This window comes from Quercus robur, chromosome 3, assembly GCF_932294415.1.
Source record: "Quercus robur chromosome 3, dhQueRobu3.1, whole genome shotgun sequence".
Taxonomy (NCBI): Eukaryota; Viridiplantae; Streptophyta; class Magnoliopsida; order Fagales; family Fagaceae; genus Quercus; species Quercus robur.
In genome coordinates this window covers 24,424,630-24,452,041 of record NC_065536.1, presented here as the reverse complement: position 1 = coordinate 24,452,041, position 27,412 = coordinate 24,424,630, and the positions used below count along the sequence as shown (strand labels likewise).

The 27,412-nt window shown below is 34.1% G+C and overlaps 1 protein-coding gene and 1 pseudogene across 2 annotated transcripts in view; both read right to left on the bottom strand.

Moving 5' to 3' along the window:
• The window catches only part of LOC126717557 (uncharacterized), a 185,028-nt gene that overhangs the window by 44,525 nt on the left and 113,091 nt on the right, over positions 1 to 27,412 (bottom strand). The window lies entirely within an intron of this gene.
• Positions 1,261 to 12,594, bottom strand: LOC126717560 (protein SIEVE ELEMENT OCCLUSION B-like; annotated as a pseudogene).

The following is a 27,412-nucleotide window of genomic DNA, read 5'->3' as shown; positions in this document are numbered from 1 at the left end:
CTCAACCCGACTCAACCCGCGACCCGATTTACCCGTTTAAAAATGACCTGTTTTGACCCGCGACCCATTTGACCCACAAACCCGATTGATCTAACCCGAACCCGAACCCGAACCCAAACCCGACCCGCCCGTTTTGCCATGTCTAGGAGAAAACACCATCACAAGAATGGTCACATTGTATAAAGTCCAACCTATGTAAACAGGTGGAAGAGATTTCATAGGGGTGAAAGAGTTTTCATACGGGTAAGGCCCCACAGTTCTAATCGGAAGGTTCAACTTTCCAAGTTTGCTAACCTGGATATCTAGTGGGCTTGTTAAGAACTAAAAGAAGCCGGAATAGCCTGGATATCAGAGGTAAAATTAAAAGCCTGTTGGGCTTTCTTGGCTTCACTTCAAGTCAAAGAGTACCCTTTGAGAATGAGGTCAATTAATCGATCCCTAATTTTGAATTTTTATATTGCCATCTGCCGAAAGGGAAGAAATTATTCACCAGGGGAAGAAAAATCTACTACCACGAGCTATTACATTTTTGTTTTTTGCCACAACTGTGATGTGACAAAATTTGAACAATGAAGAAAAATAATTGATCATAATCTGTCACATTAAAATTGTAACAAAAAATTGTGAAAAATGATGAGACTTAGTGTCCGTTTGGGAACAATTTATTTAGTTGAAACTAAAACATTTTTTGCTGAAAATAATGTAAATAAAGGTAAAAGTTAGTCAAAAAGTGTAATGGGACTCATAAATAGTACCCAAAAAAGCTGAAATTGCAAATAAGTTGAAATTTTCAGCTTGTCCCCTATGGACACTTAGTATGAATTTGGATACCACTTATTTTGCTGAAAATTGAAAACAATAAAAAAAAAAAATTCTGATTACTGTTCACACAAAAAATACTGTTCATTTGCCTGTTTGTACTGTTCATGTCTCATGAACAGTGCAAGAGGTGCTAGTCCTTAATAATAATAAAAAAAAAAAAAAAAAAAAAAAAGAGTCAAAAACGCCGACACATCTAATGCAAACACAAACCAAATAGACACTTAGCATTCGTTTGGGATGAGCTGAAAAATTCAACTTATCTACACTTTTAGCTTATTTTTACTACTATTCATAGTCCCACTAGACTTTTGATACTATTCATAGGTCTCATTGTATTATTTAGTTTATTTTTTAACTTATTTTCTACACTTTCAAGAAAAAGTTTTCAAATTCAACTAAATAAACGGTTTCCAAACGGACACTTAGTGACGAAACATATATCAATACCAATATGAATATGATTACACAGATTTCCTTTTATAAACCAAGAGAAAGGAATAACACAACCAATAAAACATACACTCTGCCCTATCCTAGGGGCTTCTTTAAGTAGGAAATATAACACACTGCATGCCTTTTTCTAGTGGCATTAGATCACACATCATAATAAAACATAAAATATTTAATAGCCACAGCACACCTCACCTCATTTGGTTACCAATATAACCACATTATTTAATTTAGTAGCAATACTAAGTTGAAGTAAGGTAGCAACTTAATGTACAGCCTCTGCAACACCATCGTTGTGGCAACACTTGTAACTGATATACGTGTCCATGATGCGATGACAATGGGAGCATTCCAAGGTCTCTGGTATTTTCCCAGTGTTGTATGGAATTTTAATGTGGTGGCAGATGTATTTTTCATCCTTAAAAACCTCGTCATGGTAATCTTTGAAAGCCAATTCGAAGTCCTTCTCGTTTAACTTAATCTTCCATTGTTCAAACTCTTCCACCACCTTCAAAATAACTTTGCCACTACTCACCAATACCACGCTAGACCCTTTGGTGAGCACAGCCCATTCTTTCTCATTCTTGTAGGAAAGCAATTTCTGGATTTCTCGAGCCACCACGTCTATCTGGGTTTTCCCTTGAGCCTTGGAAATGAACAGGCTCTCAATGTTGGTCCAGAAGCGCTCTAGGTCGACCTTATTTCCTTCGTTCTCAGAGACGGACACCCACTGTATAGATATCCCTTTTTGCTTTATCAAGTCTTGATCAGCAAGAACCTTTACCCTTTCAGGAAATTTTTGGATCCACTCGTTGTCCTGGCCTCCATACAAAAAGATGTATTTCTTCTCTTTGATCTGAATGAGCAAGAGATATATATGTCTATAAGTGATACTAGATTTACTATAAATTTTATCAAACTCTTATAAATTGATGCTACCACCAATCATAAAAAATAATTCAAATGGTCATTTATTATTATCTTGTTATATTCAATATCATGTCCGTTTGAAAGTTTTTTATAGTAGGCTTAGCATTTTCTATATGTGTGTGTTCGCGCACGCATTAGATCTGTGAAATGACTTATACCCAGTTTTCAATCTCAGAATTAGCATTAATTATCGGTGACCAAAGCCAACTGAAATCCGTCTCCATAGTTTTCACTTTTGCGCTGGTGAAAGGGAAGGCCTCAACTCCGTAGATACTGAAGATTAGGATGGCATTCTCGCATTCCATTTTTCCTTGAGGGTTCAACACCACAAGTAAGGGCTTAACCTTGAAGTTCCACTGCTTCTTGATGAACCTACAGCTTGCTTTTGGTAAATAGTAACGCGCTACGTACCAGGGCATTGAAGACCGCTTTGTCTCAAATTCCTTATCCAAGCCCTCCCTCAATTGCTCCACAAATGGGATCCATACAATCTTATATTGCTCCTCCTTCTCCTTCCCTGCTTTATCAAAAATTTTCTGAAGCATTGAAATGTCATCATTGGAGATTTCTAGGTCTGAAATGAACAAGAAGACACTCTTCCCCTTCAGGACATCAATTTCAACCTGCAATTTGTGCAATACATTAATGGGTGCATGTCAAGAAACTTGTCTTAGCACTGATTCGGTAAGAAAATTCTTATGTGTCAATTCACACATTGATCAGCTAGAACTTAGTTGTCTACTATTTCTTTTAAAAAAACATGTACCCGCCTTAGCTCACATAATTTTGTGGCGAAGTTATAAAATTAAGGCTTTAATTAAATGGTATGAGTTATTCATAAGTAGATTGAGTTCCACCCAAGTAAAAAAAAAATTAATTAGTAAAAGAATGAAGCTCAAATTTAAGTATATGTTTGACTATGATCAACGAACCAAAGTCAAATATATATAATAATGTGATTCTAAAGAAGTTCGTGAGTATAGGTTTCAATTGGGGTATATATAATAATATTTATTTATATGTATACATGTATTAAAATTAAATATACTTATATAAACTTAAAATTGGATAGTGTAAATTTGTAAATGAGTTTATAAGAAATCAAATTATTATTTATAATATAAATAGTCCATATATATCGTACTAAATAGGGTTGAATTATTATTAAGTATACAAGTCTATTTGAATAACTCAAATAATATAATCTCAAATATATATTTTGTCAAAAATGTTGTAACTCAATTGACATTTTTTAATGTTTTTAACGAGATATCTAAGATTCAAATCTTTTACCTCCCAACCACTAAATTATCCATACACAAAAAAGAATATATATATATGTGGGGCCCAATAATTTATGGGCCCGGCCCGCTTGCTTATGGGGAGTCCACAGGTCCAAGCCGAAGAAGGCCATGGCCCAAGCTCAAAGATAAGAAGCTCAAAATGGCACGGGGATACAGCCGAGGACAGCTTGGTCCTCGGCAGACCCAAAGTCTCATTGATGAAAGTGGCATACGGGAAAACTCTAAAGATCAGAAAATATCTCAGGGAAGTTGTCCTTAATACCCTTCACTGATAAGACTCTGCACCTAACAGAACCTGATTTTTAGGCTTTATTAACCATCCCCAACAATTCTGGGATTAGATTGACGGGACAAATATCAGTCCTTGAAAAGTTGACCCTACACGTGGACGAGGGACAGCAAACGTAGGCTAGTATAAAAGGAAAGGTAAACTAATTAGAAAGAGGATCCCCATCTCACTTCCTAGGAAAAACTCCAGGGATGAGAATGCCCGGATAATATATGTACACCACCACGAAAAACCCACCGCCGGGTAACCGGAGAAAAACATTAGTGCTCCTCGGACCTGATCCGAGGAGTCCAATCCCTCAAGTTACAAAGCTGTGGGGCTTGGATATCCAGGCTGAAGCCTTTTCTTATCTGAGTTCCCTAAAATCCGGTTTGGACCAACGCCCTGTGACCAAACGCTAGCCTTTCAAGCCCACTCTCTACAAATTTTATTGTGAGGGATCCTTCACGCGCGAGCCCAACGTCATCGTTGGGCCGTTTGAGAATCGTGTCCCTACAATTGGCGTCGTCTGTGGGAAGGCTTGCGCGTTGGCACGGGTGGCGCATGAGTCAACTCTCTAGCAAGCAGAGATTCGCGAGTTTTTCCCATCTCTAGTGACCTGCAGTTGTCGCTCCGATATAAACTGGTGCCAGGGCTTACATCCTGTAGTGCCAACGGCACGGGCAGCTCTAGGGGCTTCTGACCTCAAGTCAGCTCTCCCAGTCATGGCCAAGGGGCTGACCTGAAAAAAAAAAAAAAAAAAAAAAAAAAAAAAAAAAAAAAAAAAAAAAAAAAAAAAAAGTACCCAAAAAGTTTTGGACAGAACCAAGGCCTTGCATGGTCTTCGGACTCAAGCCTATGGGGAAACCAAGTACACAAAAGAAAAATCATAAGTTTTGGACAGAACTAAGGCCTTACATGGTCCTCAGACTCAAGCCTATGGGGAAACCAAGTACACAGAAGAAAAATCATAAGTTTTGGACAGAACCAAGGCCTTGCATGATCCTCGGACTCAAGCCTATGGGGAAACCAAGTACACAAAAGAAAAATCATAAGTTTTGGACAGAACCAAGGCCTTGCATGGTCCTCGGACTCAAGCCTATGGGGAAACCAAGTACACAAAAGAAAAATCATAAGTTTTGGACAGAACCAAGGCCTTGCATGGTCCTCGGACTCAAGCCTATGGGGAAACCAAGTACACAAAAGAAAAATCATAAGTTTTAGACAGAACCAAGGCCTTGCATGGTCCTCGGACTCAAGCCTATGGGGAAAACCAAGTACACAAAAGAAAAATCATAAGTTTTGGACAGAACCAAGGCCTTGCATGGTCCTCGGACTCAAGCCTATGGGGAAACCAAGTACACAAAAGATAAATCATAAGTTTTGGACAGAACCAAGGCCTTGCATGGTCCTCAGACTCAAGCCTATGGGGAAACCAAGTACACAAAAGAAAAATCATAAGTTTTGGACAGAACCAAGGCCTTACATGATCCTCGGACTCAAGCCTATGGGAAAACCAAGTACACAAAAGAAAAATCATAAGTTTTGGACAGAACCAAGGCCTTGCATGGTCCTCGGACTCAAGCCTATGGGGAAACCAAGTACACAAAAGAAAAATCATAAGTTTTGGACAGAACCAAGGTCTTGCATGGTCCTCGGACTCAAGCCTATGGGGAAACCAAGTACACAAAAGCACAATCGGAGTTCCCTACTTCCCAGTCGACTGCTCGGATGGATTATTTAGAGATTTAGCCTTGGACGGTATTCACGTGCTTATCACAGAATATTCAACTGTTACCCCGGTTAGTTTCCTAAGTTTGACTTACTATGAATTATCGGTATAATGCCTGGTAGTATTGTTAGATTAGAGTTAGTTAGATTATGTTTCAAGGTATCTTGCTCTAAATATTCTCGAAGACACACACACATGGAACACACCCATTCACAAAGTAGTGTTGCCAAAAGATCAGTACTCAAAACATGTAAATAAATTTTTATTTTTACTAAAACAAAGAAATAGTACAGCGTACAATGAAAAGCTGGAATCAGCTTATGTCAGAGCTCACTACATAATCAAAAGGAAGAAACAAGAAAAAATATATAAAATAAAGCCGAGGAAGTGGATCAGAGGAGAGGTTGGTCACTGCTCCAAGACCTTGTTCCTCCTCAATGCTTTTACATGCCCATAACTCAAGCAACAAAAGAAATCCAACTTGAGCCTGACACCGCTGAAGGAAAGGTGCAAGGAGCTGGAAGTTGAGGAGCTTTCTCTAAATATTTGCCTGCCACAAGGCAAAGGCGCTGATGGCGGAGAATCTTTCTTCTGACACGCCAAAATTCTGGCATGAACAGAACCTGCTTCGGATTTTGACTAAAAGAGGGAGAGACACCCTTTCCCCTATGTCGAAATGGAGTATTCCCCTGAACTTATGCTTCCTGTGCCCATACCTTACTATTTTGAGTCTCATGAGGACACGGCGCTTCTGTGGCGGAGAGAGCTTTTTCTTCCCAACCTTCGCCTCAAACATGTTATGTTAAGGGAGGACAGCACTGAATATAGGAGTTGTGATTTGGGAGGAAACTGAAGGAGCTGTGTGTATATAAAGCAACTCTCTCTCCCTCCTATTTATTTGAAAAGACAAGGTGGTGGCAGTCACCTCACGCAGCGTCCCAAGGAGCGCTACAGACAAAATGGCTCTGGCCCAACTTCCAACGTCAACTGCAACCACAAGATTAAAGGAGCCTCGTAAAGGCGCACCTCGAACACTGGGACATCAAAAAGTACCGCGTGGCCAAAGACTGCATAAATACCTCTTAATTCGTGGGCCTAGTGAATTCGCGGCCCCGGCCAGTTCTGCATAAGGGCCCAGGGACTATGGCCCACGCCGAGGAATAGCCGCTGCCGAGGGCAACCTCCTCCTCGGCGCCTCGTGATATACCTGAAGAAAGGGAGAAATTGAACTTAAAAAGCTTTGGACAGAACCAAGGCATTGCATGGTCCTCGGACTCAAGCCTATGAGGAAACCAACTACTCGGACGGGAAAATCCTCGGCTCAAATACTGTAAAATGTTAAGGCCAGTATGTTAAGATGGCAAAATGACCCCCTATTCAATAGCCTAAGGAAACTGTTCGTTTTGCGGATGACATGTCCTCGGATAGTTACTTCTTACACCGTATCGAATACTCAGTCCTCATCTTGGCTAATTTTGAGGTAAGTGTCGTCCCTCCCTGGTCGGCATTGCTATGTCAAGTAATTCTGTTAAAGTTATGGTGGCATCTTTTTATTAGCAAGTATTTTGGCCTTAGTTGTCATTGATTCAAATGTTATACTATTGTGCCGAGCAGTGTTTGCAAATTTATTAAAACATATAAACAGAACATGCGAAGTAAAATAACAATAACTTTTATTAATATGAAAAATTATTACAACGCACAAAGAAAGGCTTAAACAAGCCTATACAAAAAATGAATTGCTAAAGCAACAATAGCATCTGCAATACAGATCAGTAAACAGTCAAGTGTTTTTTAAACTCGCCTTCAAAGTCTCTCCAATCTCTGCCTCAGTACTGCTCATATCAGGAGAAGAACCTTCTTTAGAAAAAAATGAAGGAGAAGGAAGAAGAATTGGAACACATGGAAGCACTTCAGCAAGCTCTTGTCATCAAGGAGCGCAAAGGAAGAAAAGGATGGAGGAGATGAATGAGGAAGATGGAGGAGATGAATAAAGAAGATGGAGGACATGAGTAGGAAGGAGGAGAAGAAGAGGGAAAAGGTGAGAAGGAGGAAAGAGAGGCAAAAAGAGGCGCCAGTGAAAGAAGAGAGGAAGAAGCGGGGACGCTTAGTCCCTGCCCCAGTCCTGACTCCTAACACACTGACGACATGTTAGATATGCTCATGAGAGAGCGGGTGGTGGTGATAATGGATGGCTTTGACTCAGTCACACCGAAATTGAGATGTGACGAGTCCCTGCTTTGGATTTTGGCTAAAAGGAAGGGGAGACAAATCTTGAGTCTCCGCCATCCTTGCCCTGACCGAGCCATCTCAAGCTTTATTAAGACATGGTGTTTTTGGGAATAGAATGGTTTATTCATGGCTGACAACTGTGCTGAACGTATTATCGGATAAGGTATAACCGGAGGGAAGAAGTGAACTCTGGAAGGAATATGAGGGATTCAAGTATGATGAAATCAGCTTTTGTCTTCTCTCCTTATATATAGGGGAAGAAGACAAGGGTACATAACACGTTCGGATCCCCAGGGAAATCTACAATTAAGAATGCGCCGTTTCGCTTCCCCACGCTATCAGTAACCGTTAGATCTGGGAGGTCTCGTAAAGGGAAGATATTAAAGACGCGCTCCAGATAACCAAACGGCATAAGGGCATCGTGCGCAAATTAAGGGGAACATCTCGTAGACCGGTGCATTCCCTGGGGAGGTGAAGAGTCGCCAACGTCGATCGAGGGCTGAATTAAATGAGCCACAATAAAGGCTCGGTATTACCAAAACCCACATTTCCAACCAAGATGTTGAACAGCAGGGTTTTGAGGGGCTATTGTGGGGCCCAATAATTTATGGGCCCGGCCCGCTTGCTTATGGGGAGTCCACAGGCCCAAGCCGAAGAAGGCCATGGCCCAAGCTCAAAGATAAGAAGCTCAAAATGGCACGGGGATACAGCCGAGGACAGCTTGGTCCTCGGCAGACCCAAAGTCTCATTGATGAAAGTGGCATACGGGAAAACTCTAAAGATCAGAAAATATCTCAGGGAAGTTGTCCTTAATACCCTTCACTGATAAGACTCTGCACCTAACAGAACCTGATTTTTAGACTTTATTAACCATCCCCAACAATTCTGGGATTAGATTGACAGGACAAATATCAGTCCTGGAAAAGTTGACCCTACACGTGGACGAGGGACAGCAAACGTAGGCTAGTATAAAAGAAAAGGTAAACTAATTAGAAAGAGGATCCCCATCTCACTTCCTGGGAAAAACTCCAGGGATGAGAATGCCCGGATAATATATGTACACCACCACGAAAAACCCACCGCCGGGTAACCGGAGAAAAACATTAGTGCTCCTCGGACCTGATCCGAGGAGCCCAATCCCTCAAGTTACAAAGCTGCGGGGCTTGGATATCCAGGCTGAAACTTTTTCTTATCTGAGTTCCCTAAAATCCGGTTTGGACCAACGCCCTGTGACCAAACGCTAGCCTTTCAAGCCCACTCTCTACAAATTTTATTGTGAGGGATCCTTCACGCGCGAGCCCAACGTCATCATTGGGCCGTTTGAGAATCGTGTCCCTACAATATATATATATATAATACTTTTTTTTTTTTGGTTCAATATTATAATGTTTAAAAGCCATATATAAATAACCATTTGTATTTTTTTTTTTTAAGAAAGAGGTAAGGTAACATGCCAACGTGGAATAATATTTAAAAATGAGATAGAGATAGTGTCTTAAGTTTTAAGTTGAATGAATAAGATAAAGGAAAATTTCTAAAATTTAAAAATAGTAAATTACTCTTTTAACTAGTTTGTGTTTTTTATTTAAAAATTTTTAACTAAAAGATAAGGGTATTATAGACGCAAAATGTTGAAAATCAAATGAAGAATCCTGTTATTATATATATATATATATATATATATATATATTTTGCTTACAACTAGTGAGAAAGCAATGATTAATATTTTATTTCTAATATTTAATAATGTATATAGTGTCACATTATTTAAAATAGAATTGATAGATCAATATAAATTTTTTTTTTCCCAACAACACTCGCACTTCTAGAGCAGAAATATATATATTACGGCAATCAAACTATTATTGAGTGATCTCATCCTCTTATACAAGAACAAAATATGCATGTACTAGAAAAGCATACCTGTGTTTTAGTAGAACCATCAATCAATGGCTGCATCCTGTTTGTTGGATCGATCAGTTCATGAAGTACCTCCGTGATTTCCATAGAGGTTTGAAAAAGTTTTACGAGCTTCCCGTAATCCTGTGTCTCCGCTGCATTAAACCAAGATCTTTCATCATTATAGTACTAGTCCATCTTTTAAGGCAATGAATTAATTTAATGTGCAGTGCATCACAACTCACAAGCAAGGAAGTTTGCATCATTATAAATGAAACCACCGCTAAGTACTAACCTATTTGTTCTTTGCAAAATACTATCTGCTTCTCGAGTTCGGTGAGGATGACGTTCAGTTTATCCGCAAAGGGGTTTAGTTCCTGTTTCTTGTCCCTGGAAATTAACAGAACCATGGTTTTTTAACAGTTGTAAGATGGTATATAGTATATACCATGTATCTATATGACTATATCATCCTTAATTGGCTTGTGTTTTTGTGATATGGTTGGGACCAATCATGTATTTTACAGCATTTTTACAATATTTTTACAAAAACTATAGACGTAGCAAATTTTTACTGATTTTTATTTGAGTCCACCACTAACATCACTATTTGACTTACAAATAATAACTTATTTAGCTATTTGTAAAAAAGTTTGTAAAATAATTTGTAACTTTAGTATTTTCTTTTATCAAATGTTTACTATAGCCACAACTTTGTCATAACTTATTCGTGAAGTGAGTTGTGAGTGGTGGAGTTATGGACTCCACCACTCACAATTGGTCACATGGGCAAGTTGTGATTTTAGTTGTGGTCCTAATATTTTTAAAATATCGAGTGAAAAATTCGGTAATTTTTTCTACATCAATAGTAGAAGTATATTACATTAACAATAAATTTTTCTATACAAACCTTGCAAAATAATGTTTTGAGTTTTAAATCACAAAATAACTACTGACTTTATCAAGATGTGAGATAAACTTTCTTTAAGACTACTAAGTAAGGATTTGAGGATGCCATATAATATACATGGGCTTGAACTAGAACTTGAACTTACTCATCGAAAATAAGGCTGGATGATAGCTGAGTTGTGCTTGCTACAATGGTTGTAATAGCCCAATAAACATCCAATTTGATACGGCCCAGCACTGTTGCCAATTCGGATCCATCCTTTGTGTCAAAATCAAAATTGGACAGTTTCTCCAACTCAAAGATGCATTTAATCACTTTCATTGTAGTTTTAACCACTTTGTTAAGATCAATAATTGCTGGTTCTTCTGCATTGTTACGCCTTTTAAGAGAACAGGTACTCGCTTGAGTGTTCCTACTGATTTGGCGAGTTCCTCCGATGACTGAATTTTCACAAGCAGACAGAATTCTCCATAGTCCAAAGCAAAAGCCACCAGGGTCAGCACTGCCTTTGCATCCCAGGAATAGCGTGATAACAAATTATTAAGTATTGACAGTGTTGTTCATGAGCAATTGGATAACCTGGTTCCTTGCATTGCATCTGACATTTAAAAAAAAAAAAAAAAAAACTTTGATGTGAGTAAATAAATAAAAAGACTATGTCATTGACCAAATGGTTCCATATATACTGGTTATGAATTCCATTTTATTCCGCCCGAAATAGTTGGGATTTTTTATTTCAAATAATTAACAAGTACAAATTATTCATCTATTTCATCGTGTTCTAAATCCCAACCATCCTATTTCATTCTACTCATTTCGGCCAATTCTACTTAGTATGGTGATTTTGGTTGGTATGTAAATGAATCATTATTTTTTTCTTCAACTTTCTTTTTAATATTACTTCACTCACATATGACATTTTATTATTATTTTCCTTTAATAATGTGTTTTTCTTGTTTACTTTACTCACATATATGACATAGTTTTTTCTCTTCATTAATATATTTTTTCTTTAATTATATATCACATGTTGTATATTCATATTATGCAATGATGATATTAAGAATGTGCATATTATTGATTTTGAATTAATAATTAGGTATGGTATAATATCATATGATGTAGACTTAGGTATATAAATTTTGTAACATATATATAGAAACTTTTAGCAATAACCCCAAAACGATACATTGAAATAGGCCGGTATCAAAATGTTTTGTTCAAATAGACAAACCAAAACGGGATCTGAAGCAATATTTAGAACTTTTTTTTTTTTTTTTTGAGAAACATATTTAGAACATTTTGATATTATATATATGAAATTGATCATTATCCTTTTAATACAAAAAGGAGGGAAACTGAAAAAAAAGAAAAGAAAAGAAAAGAAAATTGCAATTACCTCAAAGGAAATTTTCTTGAGTAAACACAATGGTGGACTAAAACTTGCTTTGGGGGTCTTCTCCTCCAAGTGTTCAATGGTTGCTTGGGTACCCTGCTTTTGCTGTAATTAAGTGTCAAGGCTAGTGTTCATGGCATTTTAATAGGACAAAGCCAGTGGACAAAAAGAAGTGATCGAGCATATATTTAATAACAATTAATGAGTCTCATATCACGGTCTTAACATTTTTAAAACAAAAAATAAAAAGAAAAGTCGTAGTATATAACTAATATGCTAAAAGTCTAAACGAAGCATTTTATAAAATTCTAAAACCAAATTATTATGCATGGTCTATTGGTAGAGGAGGAAAGTGAGAATTACTGCAAGTGTAAACCTACAGACCCAATTTTTTTTTTTTTTTTTTCTCAAAAGAAGGTATACTAATACCTGCAAAAAATTATCAACCACCAGAGTGGAACGGTTGAGGATTTTCTCGGCCATAATGAAAAGAGATTCAACATCCAACTTTTCATTAATGTGGAAGTGGGTTGGACAAATTTGTCTCAAGATCTCATTCTCGGACAAGGTAAATTGATATGAAGATATCGCCATGTTGTTATGTTACAGAACAAGATGACCAAAGTCTCTACAGGTTTAGTGCAGTGAAGGGGAGAGGCTAATATGGTTTAAGTTGTTGCCATCTGCCGGCCTCGTCCATTTATATAGCCATAGGAGCGGTAAACAGTAAAGGTATGTTAACTAAAATATTTTGTTATGAATAACAATTCTTTAAAAGAGATGGGTTCAAATTACACTTAGTAGCTAGTATAACTTCACAAAAATTACATATTTTTTGAATCATTAATTATTATTAGATTTATTAGTCAAAAAACACTCATAGTAATGACTATATTACATCCTACAATTAGGCATTAACTCTTCTTATTAAAAAAAAAAAAAAACTATAACATTAACTTTCCACTATCCTCACGTCATCATCTTCTTCTTCTCGTCCTCTCTCACATCTTTCTTCTTGCACAATGTACTTTTCGGCCATCACCATTATTACTCCCTTTGAGACTATACCCAATCTGTCAGTCAAAAGAGCATTTTAGTGAATAAACTGACAAAACCAGAGCCTTTTTTTCCAGCATTTGTCCCTGTTTCTCTTTCAACCGTTCATGTTCAAACATCATTCTAAAGGAAGTCAAGGTGCACTTTCGTAATTATCCCCTAATCCCAAGCCCATTTCCAAAGCTTTATTACTCTTTTTTTTTTTTTTTTTTTTTTTTTTTTTGAGGATCTAACCCTCATTCTATTTAAGCACTCATACCTCCCACTCTCTCTCACCCTAGTCTCCTTCAATAGTTCAAAACTTGTCCTCCTAATTTCTTCTCTTTCAATCCACGTTTCTTAGTTACAAATCTTCAGTCTTTGATCTTATAGATCATACCAATTATGAGATTTTAGGTACGTAATGGGATATTTTACCTAAACCTCTTAATTTCTTTATGTTGCATAAATATTCTCTCTAAAAGAGTTTACATCATGCATGTTCTCTTGGCTCACTTTTCATGAATAGTGTAATATGTAAAACTTTTTGAGGATGAAGATAATGGATAATATTCTTGTATTAATGCGTGTAACATGTAAACTTATTATTATGCTCTTTGTTGCTTTGTATAGATTCTAGAGTGCTTGCCGTAGTGGCGGCTCTAGGAATTTTGTTTAGGAGGTTCATTAAAAAATTTTAATAAAAAAAAAATTTGAATATATCGAGTTACCGACAAAAAATAATAATAATAATGCATGAAGTTATACAATTTCCTTCTACGAGTATTCAAATTTTGAATTATGAGTATTATTGCCAATGTGGGTAGGTATTAGCCTACAATAATTTTATTTTTTTAAGTTTATCTAACATTTTTATTTTTATGCAATTTTTATTATCTACTTGTTATTGTTTTTATAAAAATATTTTAAACTAAATGACTAAACTAAACTCATTGGTTTTGTATTAATTATTGATGCACACAACGACACTCATTCTTACATAAAATTATACACTAGTGTCTACTTAACCAATCACATGTTTGGACAATCACTAACTTTACAATTTTTTTTCTTAAATTTTACCAACTTTATAACAAAAAGTTATTATAACATGATAACAATATACACACATGTAACAAACCATCTCTATTTCCTAATTATTAAATTATATAAAATTATATTATATTTATATTGTACACACAAACATCCACACACATCATAATTCACACAAATAACATTATAACAAAAAGTAATGCATACAATCAATATTAGATACACTCACACATATAATATAAATTTATAAAAAATAGTGACACTTACAATTCACAGACACTTACTCTTTATTCTTAGAGTTGGAAATACTTATAATAAAGGTGTGTAAAATTTAAGTCAGGGTATGTAAAAATATTTTTAAGAAAAAATTATAGTATTAAACTAACCAAAAAATATATATTATATATATATATATATATATATTTTTTTTTTGAAGTCAGGAGGTTCATTTGAACCCCTGAGAATAATGTAGTGTCACCCCTGGTGCTTGATTGATTCTAATCTCATGCAAATGTGGTAAGTTCTTTATTCTCATATATATATATATATATATATATATTTTTTTTTTGAAGTCAGGGGTTCATTTGAACCCCTGAGAATAATGTAGTGCCGCCCCTGGTGCTTGGTTGATTCTAATCTCATGCAAATGTGGTAAGTTCTTTATTTTCCAGATTATAAAGAAAAAAGGTTCTTTGATTTTTGTTGGGAAGAAAAGACCGAGTGAGTAATATATTACTCCCTAGAAATCAATGGTGATGGCCTAAAAGTACCTAGTGCAAGAAGAAAGATGTGAGAGAGGATGAGAGGAAGAAGATGATGACATGGAGGATTATAGTTTTTTTTTTTTTTTTTTTTCCTTTAATAAGAATAGCTAATGCCTAAATCACTCATTTCTAGAAAGTAATAATGACTAGGAGTGTGCATGGGTCGGGTTGGGACAGGTTAAGGGGATTTTTTGACTCAACTCACCATGGTGGGTTAAAAAAAATTCAACCCAACCAAACCTAACCCATCACATAAGTCCAACCCAACTCAACCCACATGGATTGGGTTGAACCCATGGGTTTGACAATTTTTTTTATAACTATTATTATTAAATTGAGCATAAAAAATATAAATATAAATATATTAAAAAAAAACCAAGGATTAGTATCAATGTAACTCCTTAAAGGCAAACACTAATGATTAAATAACAATTGTAATTTACTAGGATTTATTTGAACTAATTGGCTTTTATATAGAATAGGAAGAATTGGTTTTTTTTTTAATTATTAATTATATAATATATTTTAAATATATACTAAATATATGGGTGGGTTGGGTCGGGTCGGGTTTGGCAAATTTGGAATTTTATGACCCAAATCCAACCCGACCCGCTATCCAAAAAAAATTTGTAACCCAACCCAACCCACCAAGCCCTAAAAACTAACCCAACCCAGAGGGCTGGATTGGGTTGGGTCGGTTTTGACGGGTTGGCTGTACACCCCTAAATAACAGTATTATGAGTGTTTTTTAATCCTTAGATCTAATAATAATTAATGGTTCAAAAAATATGTAACTTTTGTACTGTCATTATTACACTACGTACTTTTAGAATGGTGATTTCTAGGGAGTAATATATTACTCACTCGTCTTTTCTTCCCAACAAAAATCAAAAAACCTTTTTTCTTTATAATCTGGAAAATGAAGAACTTACCTCATTTAATTTGCATGAGATTAGAATCAACCAAGCACTCTAGAATCTGTACAAAGCAACAAAGAGCATAATAATAAATTTACATGTTACACGCATTAATACAAGAATATTATCCATTATCTTCATCCTCAAAAAGTTTTACATATTACACTATTCAAGAAAAGTGAACCAAGAGAATATGCATGATGTAAACACTTTTAGAGAGAATATTTATGCAACATAAAGAAATTAAGAGGCTTAGGTAAAATATCCCATTACGTACCTAAAATCTCATAATTGGTATGATCTATAAGATCAAAGACTGAAGATTTGTAGCTAAGAAACGTGGATTGAAAGAGAAGAAAGTAGGAGGACAAGTTTTGAACTATTGAAGGAGACTAGGGTGAGAGAGAGTGGGAGGTATGAGTGCTTAATAGAATGAGGGTTAAAGCTGTGGAAATGGGCTTGGGATTGGGAGATAATTACGAAAGTGCACCTTGACATCCTTTAGAATGATGTTTGAACACGAACGGTTGAAAGGGAAACAGGGACAGATGCTGGAAAAAAAGGCTCTGATTTTGTTGGTTTATTCACTAAAATGCTCTTTTGACCGACTGACTGGGTATAGTCTCAAAGGGAGTAATAATGGTGATGGCCTAAAAGTGCACAACGTAAGGAGAAAGACGTGGGAGAGGATGAGAGTAAGAAGATGATGACGTGGAGGACAGTGGAGAGTTAATGCTATAGTTTTTTTTTTTTCTTTCTTTAATAAGAAAAATTAATGCCTAAACAACTAATTTCTAGGAAGTAATAATGAGATTATTATGAGTGTTTTTTTTATCCTTAGATCTAATAATAATCAATGATCTAAAAAATGTGTAACTCTTGTGTGTAACTTGAACCCGTCTCTCCTTAAAATGAGAAATAACTATTACTCTCTAAAATTATTGTAATAACCATTCCTTAATAGGTATATTAATTTGAGAAATTAATACATTTCAAAATAAACAAACTTTCCATATACACATAACAATTATGAAAATAAAAAGTCATAAAAAATAACTAATCTTTCTTTCAAATTTAAAAATATTATTTTTTTAGGAAATATAATCATATGCATAAGATATTTCCTAAAATATATCTTAAGTTGTATTCTAATGTCACCAAACAAATTAATAGTAATAAGTATTACGTTACAACATCTTTTATTCCTTGTAATACATATCTTTATTCTTATGTAATCACCATTACAGTTTACCTAGCGTGCCCTAATGAGGCGAGAAGTTGAGACTGACGTTCTTTTTTGAGTGATGCTAAGGATATTACATGATTTGTCACCAATCACAAAAGAAATGTTAAAGATATTACTGGTTTTACTGCATAAAGCTTTAAACCGATATGTCTTTTTTATGATTGATAACACATCAGTTTGTTTGTTTTTTTTTTTTTTTTTTTTTTTTTTTTTTTTAACTTTGTAAGCTAAGTGTAGTAAAACTTTTAGTACCTATTTTAATTTTTATAGATATCACTTGCAAAAAATAAAGAAAAATTATAGATATCATAGTATTTCTATTTCAATTTACAGCGCCCGAGCTATGATAATTGTTTATTATTATTATTAAGCTAAAGCACCAATTAGTTTTTAATAAAGACGGAGTTCAAACCTTATATCTTTTATTTAATAACATGAGGTTTAAACTTTAGTAAAAATTTATAAGATCTTTTGTATAATCCTTTCTTTTTTTCTTTTTTTTTTTTTCTTTTTTTTAATGAGAGTCAAATTGCGGAGCCAGAGATTGAGGGGGACAATTGTCCTCCTACCCCACCAAAACTCCAACCCCACATTGTATGTGTGGGGCCCGGCCCAAAAATGATGGGCTATTCCAAGCTCAGGCCCGTCCGAGGAGCGTCCTGTCCAACGAAAAGCCTCATATGAAGCGCTGTTCAACCCCGATAGCGTCAAGGAAACCTGTCCGAGGAGTAACTCCTCCTCGGACATCACGAAGCCCAGACGAGAAACTCTGCTCAGCCATTTCAGCTCACCTTCCCCAACATAAAAAACAAATTAAATTCAAAATATCTCACGGAAGGCTACCACCACATTAATTGCGCCCCAACCACCCTCTTGGCCGCATTAATAAGGAAAAGACCCCTGAACAGTACCGCCTTGGCCTCTGCAACTCACAAAAGGTCTGATGAGGGCGTCTGATGGGACAGGTGCTCAAGTGGATGCTTGGATGACTAACAGGTGTAAGGCTGGGATGAAAAGGAGAGAAATATATAATGTAATGAAGTCCCTCAAAGGAGGGACGGCAGAATTTGAAGAGGAACAAAAGAAATAAAACCAGACTTGAAGAATCCTTCTTTACGTTCTTATTTCTTTCTGCAAACAGTACACTACATGCATCAGATTTGTTAGTTTCACTGAGGCCAAGCTCTTTAACCCATTCTCTACAAGTATTTATTGTGGGTTGTGCTTTGGGCCAAGGCCTGATCAACAGAAGTTGGGCCAGGAAAATCGTGCAACCACAGTATGCTTTTCAATTTTCATCTTTTGCTTTTTGTTTCATACATTATCCTTAAGTTTTCTTTTTTTTCTTTTTTTGGTTAGAAGTCTGTTATGGGTTAAGTTTCATTGAAAGATATATATTTTCTATGATATCCATATTGTATAAGGATCAAAAGTTATAAAAGAAAAATAAGACTAGAAAACAAAAGGATAAATAAAGACGCAAATTTTTTTATTCAAGAAGAAGTACAAAAAATATTGTTACTTTTTGAAAGTGTTATGGGTTTAAATTCTTTATATAGTGACCTATTACTTTTCATAAAAATGTGTATAACTAATAAAAATTGGAAATAATTATATAAAGAAACTCTATAAATATAGGTTCCAATTAGCTCAATTGGTAATGTTTCTGATGGTTGAATAAGAGATCTAGAGTTCGATTCCCGTTACACTAAAAACCGATTGATATCTTAGTCTGATAATAAAGAGTTATCATTAGGACTGGTTTTTAGACCCGAACCATTCGGTGAGCCGTAAAAAGGAGAGGTTCAAGGTTTTTAAGGTTGAACCGAGATCGAACCGAAGTTAAACTGTGATGACGTCATAATTATTTTAATAATTTATTAGTATAAAAATGAGAAAATACATATACAAAATTTAACAACTTTAATTAAAATAATATATATAAAGAGGTTAAAATATATTTTAATTAAAGGAAAGATGATATTTTTTGTAATTTATTACAAAAAATATCATCTTTCCTTCTTCTTCTCATTCACGTGTTCCCCTATCTTGCCTTATTCTCTCTAGTTTTTATTTTTTTTATTTTTTATAAACTGTTCTCTCTAGTCTTATCAATTAACAAATCCTAATATTGTCACATTCAAAACTTCATCCTCACCGTCAATTCAAAATGATATCTTTAGCTTTCTATCTTCTCTCTTCTAGCCTTCCTAATAGTTTGATACTTTGTTCCTTTTTCTTCTCTTTCTTCCTTTTGGTTAGCTCCAAGAATGCCTACAAAACATCTCTTCAAAAATGCATGATTCAGTATTCAACTTCTATTCCAGAAAATCTAATGCCATCATAAGTTTGCTCTCCATTTTCTATTACTATATTACTTCATTCTCTCTAATCACTATTACTCTCGCCTTTTTCTCTCTCCCTCCCCTCTCTTGGTCTCTCATTAAACAATGAAATCCAGTGTTGTAGTTGACAAACGAGATGAAAGCCGGAGATTTTTATCAAAATCATGTGTGGAAGAAAACTGGAAAACCCTTGCCCAGTTCCACAAACTGGACGGTTTGACCAAGGTTTGAACGGTTTGCTACAAAACAAAGAGTTCTAGTTTTTTATGTTTAAAAACCCGGATTGATGGCTGGTTCCGGTTAATCCGGTCCGAGTTTCAAAACTATTTAGGATCAGACACCATATGTTAAAACTCTCTAAAAAAAAACTCTATAAATTGATATTAATTTCATTTCATCCTTTTTTGAGAAATATGTTGTTTCACTCCAACAAAATGTATTTTTAGCAACGAAACGTAATGAGGAAATATTTTTTGTCGCTAAAAATACAGATTTAGCGACGAAATATGAATTTCATCACTAAAGCTTTGTTTGGATTGTGTTTTTGGCTCACATGTCTACGTCTGCCATCCTTTCTTCTTCTTCTTCTTTTTCTTTTTTTTTTACCAACGCCTTTTGCATTGTTTATGAAAAAATGCATTAAGGCTTATCTACAGTATTTTTTTATGTGAACAGTAATTCAGAAATGATTTTTTATGTGAACAGTAGTATCTAAATGCATGCTAATAATGAAAAAAAAAAATTATAACATTTAGCGACAAAAAATAATTACTATAAAGTAATTGATATTTTTCAAGTAGTACTCTAAAGTTTGACACACAAATAGTTACTATATGGTTTTAAAATGTTATAGTTTAATTATTTTCATGATTTAAAAAAGCCAATACAAGTTGTACTTGAATTTATCCAATTACTAAAACACATTATATTAAAATTATAAGTAAAAGGTTTTGACCATGAAAAATTACAACACAGTTTAATATTTTTAATAAAAGCTAACAAATAAATATAGTATAATGTATAGTTTACTTTTATTTTTTTTCTAACATCAAAATACCACTTAATATTCACATTAGTGGCATTTTGGTCTTAAGCTTTATATATATAACTACTTGCAGATCCTTGTACTTCAGAGAATATATATAACTATTTTTTAATGTGGTATAATGTATAATTCGTACTTTGGAATTTGTCAAAGATACAAGTTTAGCCACCTTCAAAAGAAGTAGACTCACTTAACTAAATAAATATTCTAAGCAAAGAGGTATTCAATAACACTCAACAGTTTTCTCTTCTTGGTTTTCCCTCCCCCTTTTCTCTTTCCTAATTCCCTATAAGCATCGCCCATTTATATCTATTTAGTCTTTTTGTCTATAAATGCAACAATTTCTCCATGTATTTTCTATCTCTTTGAATTTGAAAATTTTATCTTTTCATTTACTCTTTCTTTCTTAGTTGTTCTTTATTTGTATATTTTGTGCTTGTTTGTTCTTTTCTAAGATTCTTTATATTCTTTTAACTTTTGTTATAGTGTGTTATACCTTTCTAAATTTTATGCCATACAACTTAACTTTCTATGTTTCAAATTTTTTATTAAAATTTCTTCTACTCTTATGGAGATTATCATGATAATCAAAAACCAAAAAATCATAATATTACACAATATTCACAATTGATGCCTGACATCAAAAACATGAAAATGAATATGAAAACATAAATGTGACAAAATCATTGCCCTTTTATAAACATGCAAGGGAAGCAAACAATAATAAATCCTTTCAATGCTTTTTTAATCTAAGAACAGTAGGAGCGAATGATTGTAGTGAAGGGGTCATGACACCCTACCGCTCCTTCCACCACTAATAGATGAGTTGCTCTTAAGCAGTGAGCTATGCCACTCCTCCCTCAAAACCGAGGAGACACACTCAAGATTTTTATAACATTCAACATTGTGCCCTACAAGTCTATTTTTAGAGCGGTCATAAGGAGTTGAATTGTAGCCCCCAACAACCACTCCCCCCCCCGCCCGCCCCCCCCTTTTCACAATGACACTCCAATGACTTGAACTCATGGTCTTTGACTCTAACACAACTTATCAGATTTTGAGCTATGTCACTTTACATTAAAATCAATTTGTAACGAATAAGACATACTCACATCTTTTATGACATTTAAACAATCATAAGGAGTCCAGTTGTGATGCCCCCACCAACTGCTCTAACCCCAACAATTCTTCGTTCAGCACATGGGCATCATTGACTTTTGGCATAACTTTTGTTGAACGTAATGGTCTCCAAAATTTAGAGGCTAAATTCCATAAACTACATGCAATGTTATTTTTCTTTTCTATGTTTTATTAAATTTTTTATGTATAGAATTCTAAGCTTATAGAAATTTTGGGGCTAAGATATATGATGATATCGAAAATCGCTCTTAACCCCTACAAAAACCAAGATGTTCGTTAAGCTCAACAATGACCAGCCCACCTCAGCATCTTTGGCATGTATAACGTAGGGGAGAGAAGGTAAGATGAGAGAAAGGAAATGGGGAGAGAAGGGTTTTCATGGATCCACCAATTTTTCACATTTTGCTTTCCCTTCAATTAGGAAGGAAATGCTTAATTAACCTGTAAAACTACTCTTATATCTTTGAAAGGTTTGAATTTTAATTTTTTATATGAATATTTTTATATCCATGTAATTAATTATTAATTTATAATTTACAAATATAAAATAGTAAAATAACTTTTTATGATTTTTTTAGAGAAATGCTTTATCCACAACATCTTTACAATATTTTCACAACAAATCCTAAGTGGTAAGTTGTTATTGATTGCTATAAGTGGGAAAAAAAGTAATGTAAATTTTGGATTCAAATTAGAATTAATAATAACTTACCACCTAACTATGATTTGTTGTGAAAATGTTGTGGACGTAATACTTCTCTTTTTTTATTCTCTTTCTTTCCTTTCTCTTCTCATCTAAATCCACATCAGATTCAGATCACATGGGGGTGGTAATGGTGCAATTACCTAAAATGTCTAAAAGGTTAAAAAAAACATTTATGTAATCAATTTTTACATCTCACATGGGGTGGTAATTGCTTGGTGCACTAAATTCAAAGATATAGTTTTTGGTAACTTATTTGTATAATGTTTATCAAAAGCCAAAAACGAACTTATTTAAAAATAAATAAATAAAAATTAGATTATTTAAAATAAATAAAATTAAAATTAAAATTAAAATTAAAATAAATAAATAAATAAAAAATACCAAAGCAAGCAAATAAGCTAGGTCAAATCCACACCAAATATCTCAAACATGGAGGCTCCACTCCATGGATTAGAACAGTCCCTTTTTTTTTCTTTTTCTTTTTTCTTTTTTTGAATTAAGAACAATGTACTTTTGATCCATTGTTAGGTGCTTTGCGTAGGTCCTAGGATGCCAACATTTGAAACAAAAAAAATAATAAATAAATAAATACATAACTTCTATCATATATAGTTCTCTATGCGGCTAACTATGATTAGTGGATAAAAAATATTGGGTCCATGTGAAAGTGATAGACAACTAAATAAAATCTTCCAAGTAAGAGAGTTGTGGCAAAAGTAGTGAGTTTGTTTGTGGCACTAGAAGAATTCTTTTTGAAAATCAAAAGATCAACATGTTCTATGTCATCAATAGCTAGCCTTTCCAACCATGCATAAGCACAATGGCTTTGTGTCTTTAGCACAATTTATCCAAATCCTAAAGGTCCCTCTTTGGAGGCTCCACCCAATCCAATAGATTAACACTACCAAGCACGATGTAAGTTCTTTTCTTGCGCATAGCGCATGAACAAAGTGGCAAACCCTTTATATGATGCCCTAGATTTGAATCAATACCGTTGGTTCCTAGATTATTGTTCTTTGTCAAGTTAATACACAAATTGAATTTTAATTTATATAAGTGAAATTCAAATTTAGATATCTTAATCAATAACAAAAAATTTACTTTTTTTTTAAAAAAACAAAAATCCAAAATGTACACTCAAAGTTTGACTATAATTCATTTCATGATCAATCCTCTAACTTTACTTTTATTCAATTGAGTCATCTAAGTTTCAAGTTTATTTAATTAAGGCATTTCCGTCAACTTTGGTTAAAATTTTTATAAAAAAATTCTGAAAAATATTTTTCAATAATTAATTGTGTTGGGTTATAAATTGACACGAGTTAATTAATTTAATTAACCAAGCTAACTAATTATTCAAATTACATGCAAATCACATGAAGGCACAATCAAATAACCAAAATAAATTAAATGCAGCAAAAAAATAAATTTGATACGAGGTTTTCATCACGATGGGAAAAAATTTTGCAAACAAAAATCTTATCGGGTGAATTTCAAGTCGCCACTCTCGAAGAATCCACTAATCAAGAAACAAGCAGTTATAAGTATAAGGAATGTCATTCCATTGGCCTATCTCAAAATACCAATCTATAGTTAAACCTAATGACCTATACTAGTATCAACTTCAATTCCCAATCGGATTTGTTCTTGTAGACACTTCTCATTTACATGGATTCCAATACATGACTAACAACATTGCACGAATCTCACTATATGACTAACTCTACAACAACCATTTTGATTGTTGTTGTTGATTTGCAGCAGCTTCACTACTGACCTGTACTAGTATCAGCTTCAATTCCCAATCAGATTTGTTCTTGTAGACACTTCTCATTTACACAGATCCTAGTACATGACTAACAACATTGCACGAATCTCACTATATAACTAACTCTACAGCAACCATTTTGATTGTTATTGTTGATTTGCAACAGCTTTACACAAAAACACCAATAAGATATTTAATTGTTGGTGTCAAAGATTTTGATTGGTACAAACCCAATGGCGCACAAAATTCGCAGCAAGAGCTCTTTCTTCTGTTTTCTAACTCACAAGTTCAAAAAGTGGAGGCTAGGGTTTCAATATAAAAACCTATGAAGTATTAAGGTTTTCTATCTCTACCACCTTATTTAAATAGGAACTTAATGAAGCTTTTAATAGGCTTTTCTATTAGGTTACACAAACCCACAAACAATAGTCACTTAGAATAAAATTTTGCTGGATAATTCTAAAATCTTGTAGCTCGATAGTTTGAGAGGTATCGAGCTTCATTAAGTCTCGATAGATTAACAGGTATCAAAGAAGTATTGGGTCCTGCGATTCAACTTTTCTTGAGCAGTCTTATGTTTTCAATAATACCACTTGTAGATTCACTTCATGACCTTCTTGAACACATTAGAAGTTAAGACTCAAATACATATAAAGTTTGTTTTGATCTCAGATATACCAATACATGAAACTATGACCCATACAAATTGGATTTTTTTTTTTAATTTAAAATTTTTGAAATAAAATAAAATAAAATTTTGGACACTTAACTGCACCATTTAAAGAAATTTGAAGATAAAAGTAAATTTGTACCTTAAGAAATTAAGGATTTAAAAATTTGTAATGTACCTATGAAAATAACCAAAATAAACTAAAATATAAGCTCATCCAAACACATAAATCGGTAGCCGGGCTTTGACTATATATACATATAAACACTAGTTGCAAACCTGTGCAATTTATATGAAAGTTCTTAAAAAAATTATTTGATACATATATAGTTAATAAGTATAAATAAATACAAAGTTAAATTAGAAACTTTATAGAAGATAACATAAAGATTTAATTATAATTTATTTAAAGAAGATCAAATCTAATTTAATCATGATTTGTTTGGTGTTTGGTTGCTTATCTAAAAATATAGTAAGTTGTAATTAGTTCAAGAAACTAGCATAATTTCATACTATTGTAACTCTAAAAATTCAAATTTAAAAAATATGCTTGAGAATGAATAAGTGGAAAATATAGACTTTCAATAGTTTTGTGGCAACTTTAGATTTTTTTTTTTTTTTTTCCTTTTTATATTACTAGTCATGAGCCTTGCAATACATGGAGAAGTTCAATAAAATATGATATTCTCTCTAATTTTTCTTATGATTTTATTCATTTAAGGAATTTCCCATTCTACTATTAAAATATATGATGTTGAAAGATTCTAATTTAGTGTGTAAACATATGAGGTTTTATATGGAATCCTTATAGAATTTAAACTCAATTATGAAATATATGTATATTAGAATAATGTCATGGAAAATGCGAGTTTGTCAAAAGCATATGTGACAAAATTAGAAAAAGTTAAAATAAATGGCTTAGTTAATTTAATTAGATTTACATGGGAAATTTTGACAATACATATCTAATTATTAATAAAAGGCCAAATTAGAGGATTTGTGAAATAAATGGTTTAGTTAATTTAATTAGATTTTTTTGAGAAGAGAAAACCTAATTTAGTCAAAATTTGTTCAATGTTGGACTACTATATCCACCAATATATATATATATATATATATATATGAGTTCTAATTAGTTTAAATAATGCACAAATTTGACTAAAAATTTACATGTAATACATATTTAATTAACAATCATTAGTAAGTAAAAATTCAAATAAGAGAATTTATAGAATATAATATACTTAATTTAATTAGAATTTATTTAGAGAAGATCAAACCTAAGTTAATTAGAATTTGTTTGATGTAGTGTTCTATCCAAAAAGATGAATTTCAAAAGCTTAATGACAACCTTAGAGGAACTCAATAAAATGTCAAATCCTTTGATTTTATATTACACACAAACACAAACTAGTAACTAATCCAATTATACATGGCAAAGTTTGATGAGAAATTTTTATATACGAGAAATATTTAATTATATGTATTAATAAATAAAATTTTACATTGAAGAGATTGTAAGGAAAAAAAGAAAAAAGAGCACACCTAATTTAATTTAAACTTAGATCAAACCCCATTTGAAAATATTTTTTTTTATTAATTTATCCAAAATTGTGATGAGTTATGGATGATGAGCCCACAAACTTATTGGGTAAGAGGCGGCCCTTACAGATCACAGACGAGGATACTAACGAAGATTCAGTGAAGTAGCAAAGGAAGAAGAGCAAGACACAAGACGATGATATACCACATGCAGCGGCGGGGGTGATGGTTCACCCTTGCCGACCACAATGAAGCTCCTCAATTGGAACTGCCAAGGGCTTGGGAACCCTTGGACAGTTCGAAGCCTTCGTAAAATTATGAAGGAACAAGCTCCTGCAGTCTGTTTCTTGATGGAAACAAGGCTGGATAAAAAAGGTTTTAAGAAACATTGTGGAAACCTAGACTTATCTTATCCAAATCAAGTCATTGTTAAGCAACCTAACTCTGGGGGAGGTTTGGCACTGTTATGGAAACATGAGGTGATGGTAGATGTTATAAACTATGCTGAACATCATATCCTAGCAAAGGTGGTAGAGGATGATGGCTTTCAATGGTATTTGACGGGTTTTTACGGGTGGGCAGAAGTGAGTCAGAAGCCAAAATCTTGGGCATTGCTCTCTCATTTGGCTTCCTTTGTTGACGGTCCATGGTTGTGCATTGGTGACTTTAACGCTGTATTACACTCCTCTAAGAAACTAAGTAGCCGGCCTCCTATCTATAGTCAAATGGATGAGTTTCGATGAGCTTTGGAACTGTGCCAGTTATCAGACTTGGGTTTCATCGGTTACCCTTATACTTGGAACAACAAGAGACCAGGACTTGCAAACACAAGGCAGCGGCTTGATCGAGCTGTGGCATCAGAAAGTTGGAAAGCGAGATTCCTGGTCAGTTCAGTAACCCACTTATTTTCCCATGCATCCGAATCCGACCATTTACCTTTGATCCTTCAGACAGGGACTTTCAAGAGAGTGGCAGCAAGGGGTTCAAATGGTTTTAAATTTGAGGAGTCTTGGTTGTTATGGGAGGAATGTGAAGAAGTAGTTCAAGATGCTTGGAACAGGTTGGATGGAGGAAATACGGGTTTGACTAAGATCAAGGACAGGATTGCCAGCTATGGGAGGGATTTACATGCATGGGGTTCCATCAGAACACACCCGGACAAGGATAAAATCAAGCAACTCCAGAAGAAAGTTGAAGCAATCAGTATGGGCGAATTGACAGAAGGTAATAGATCAGAA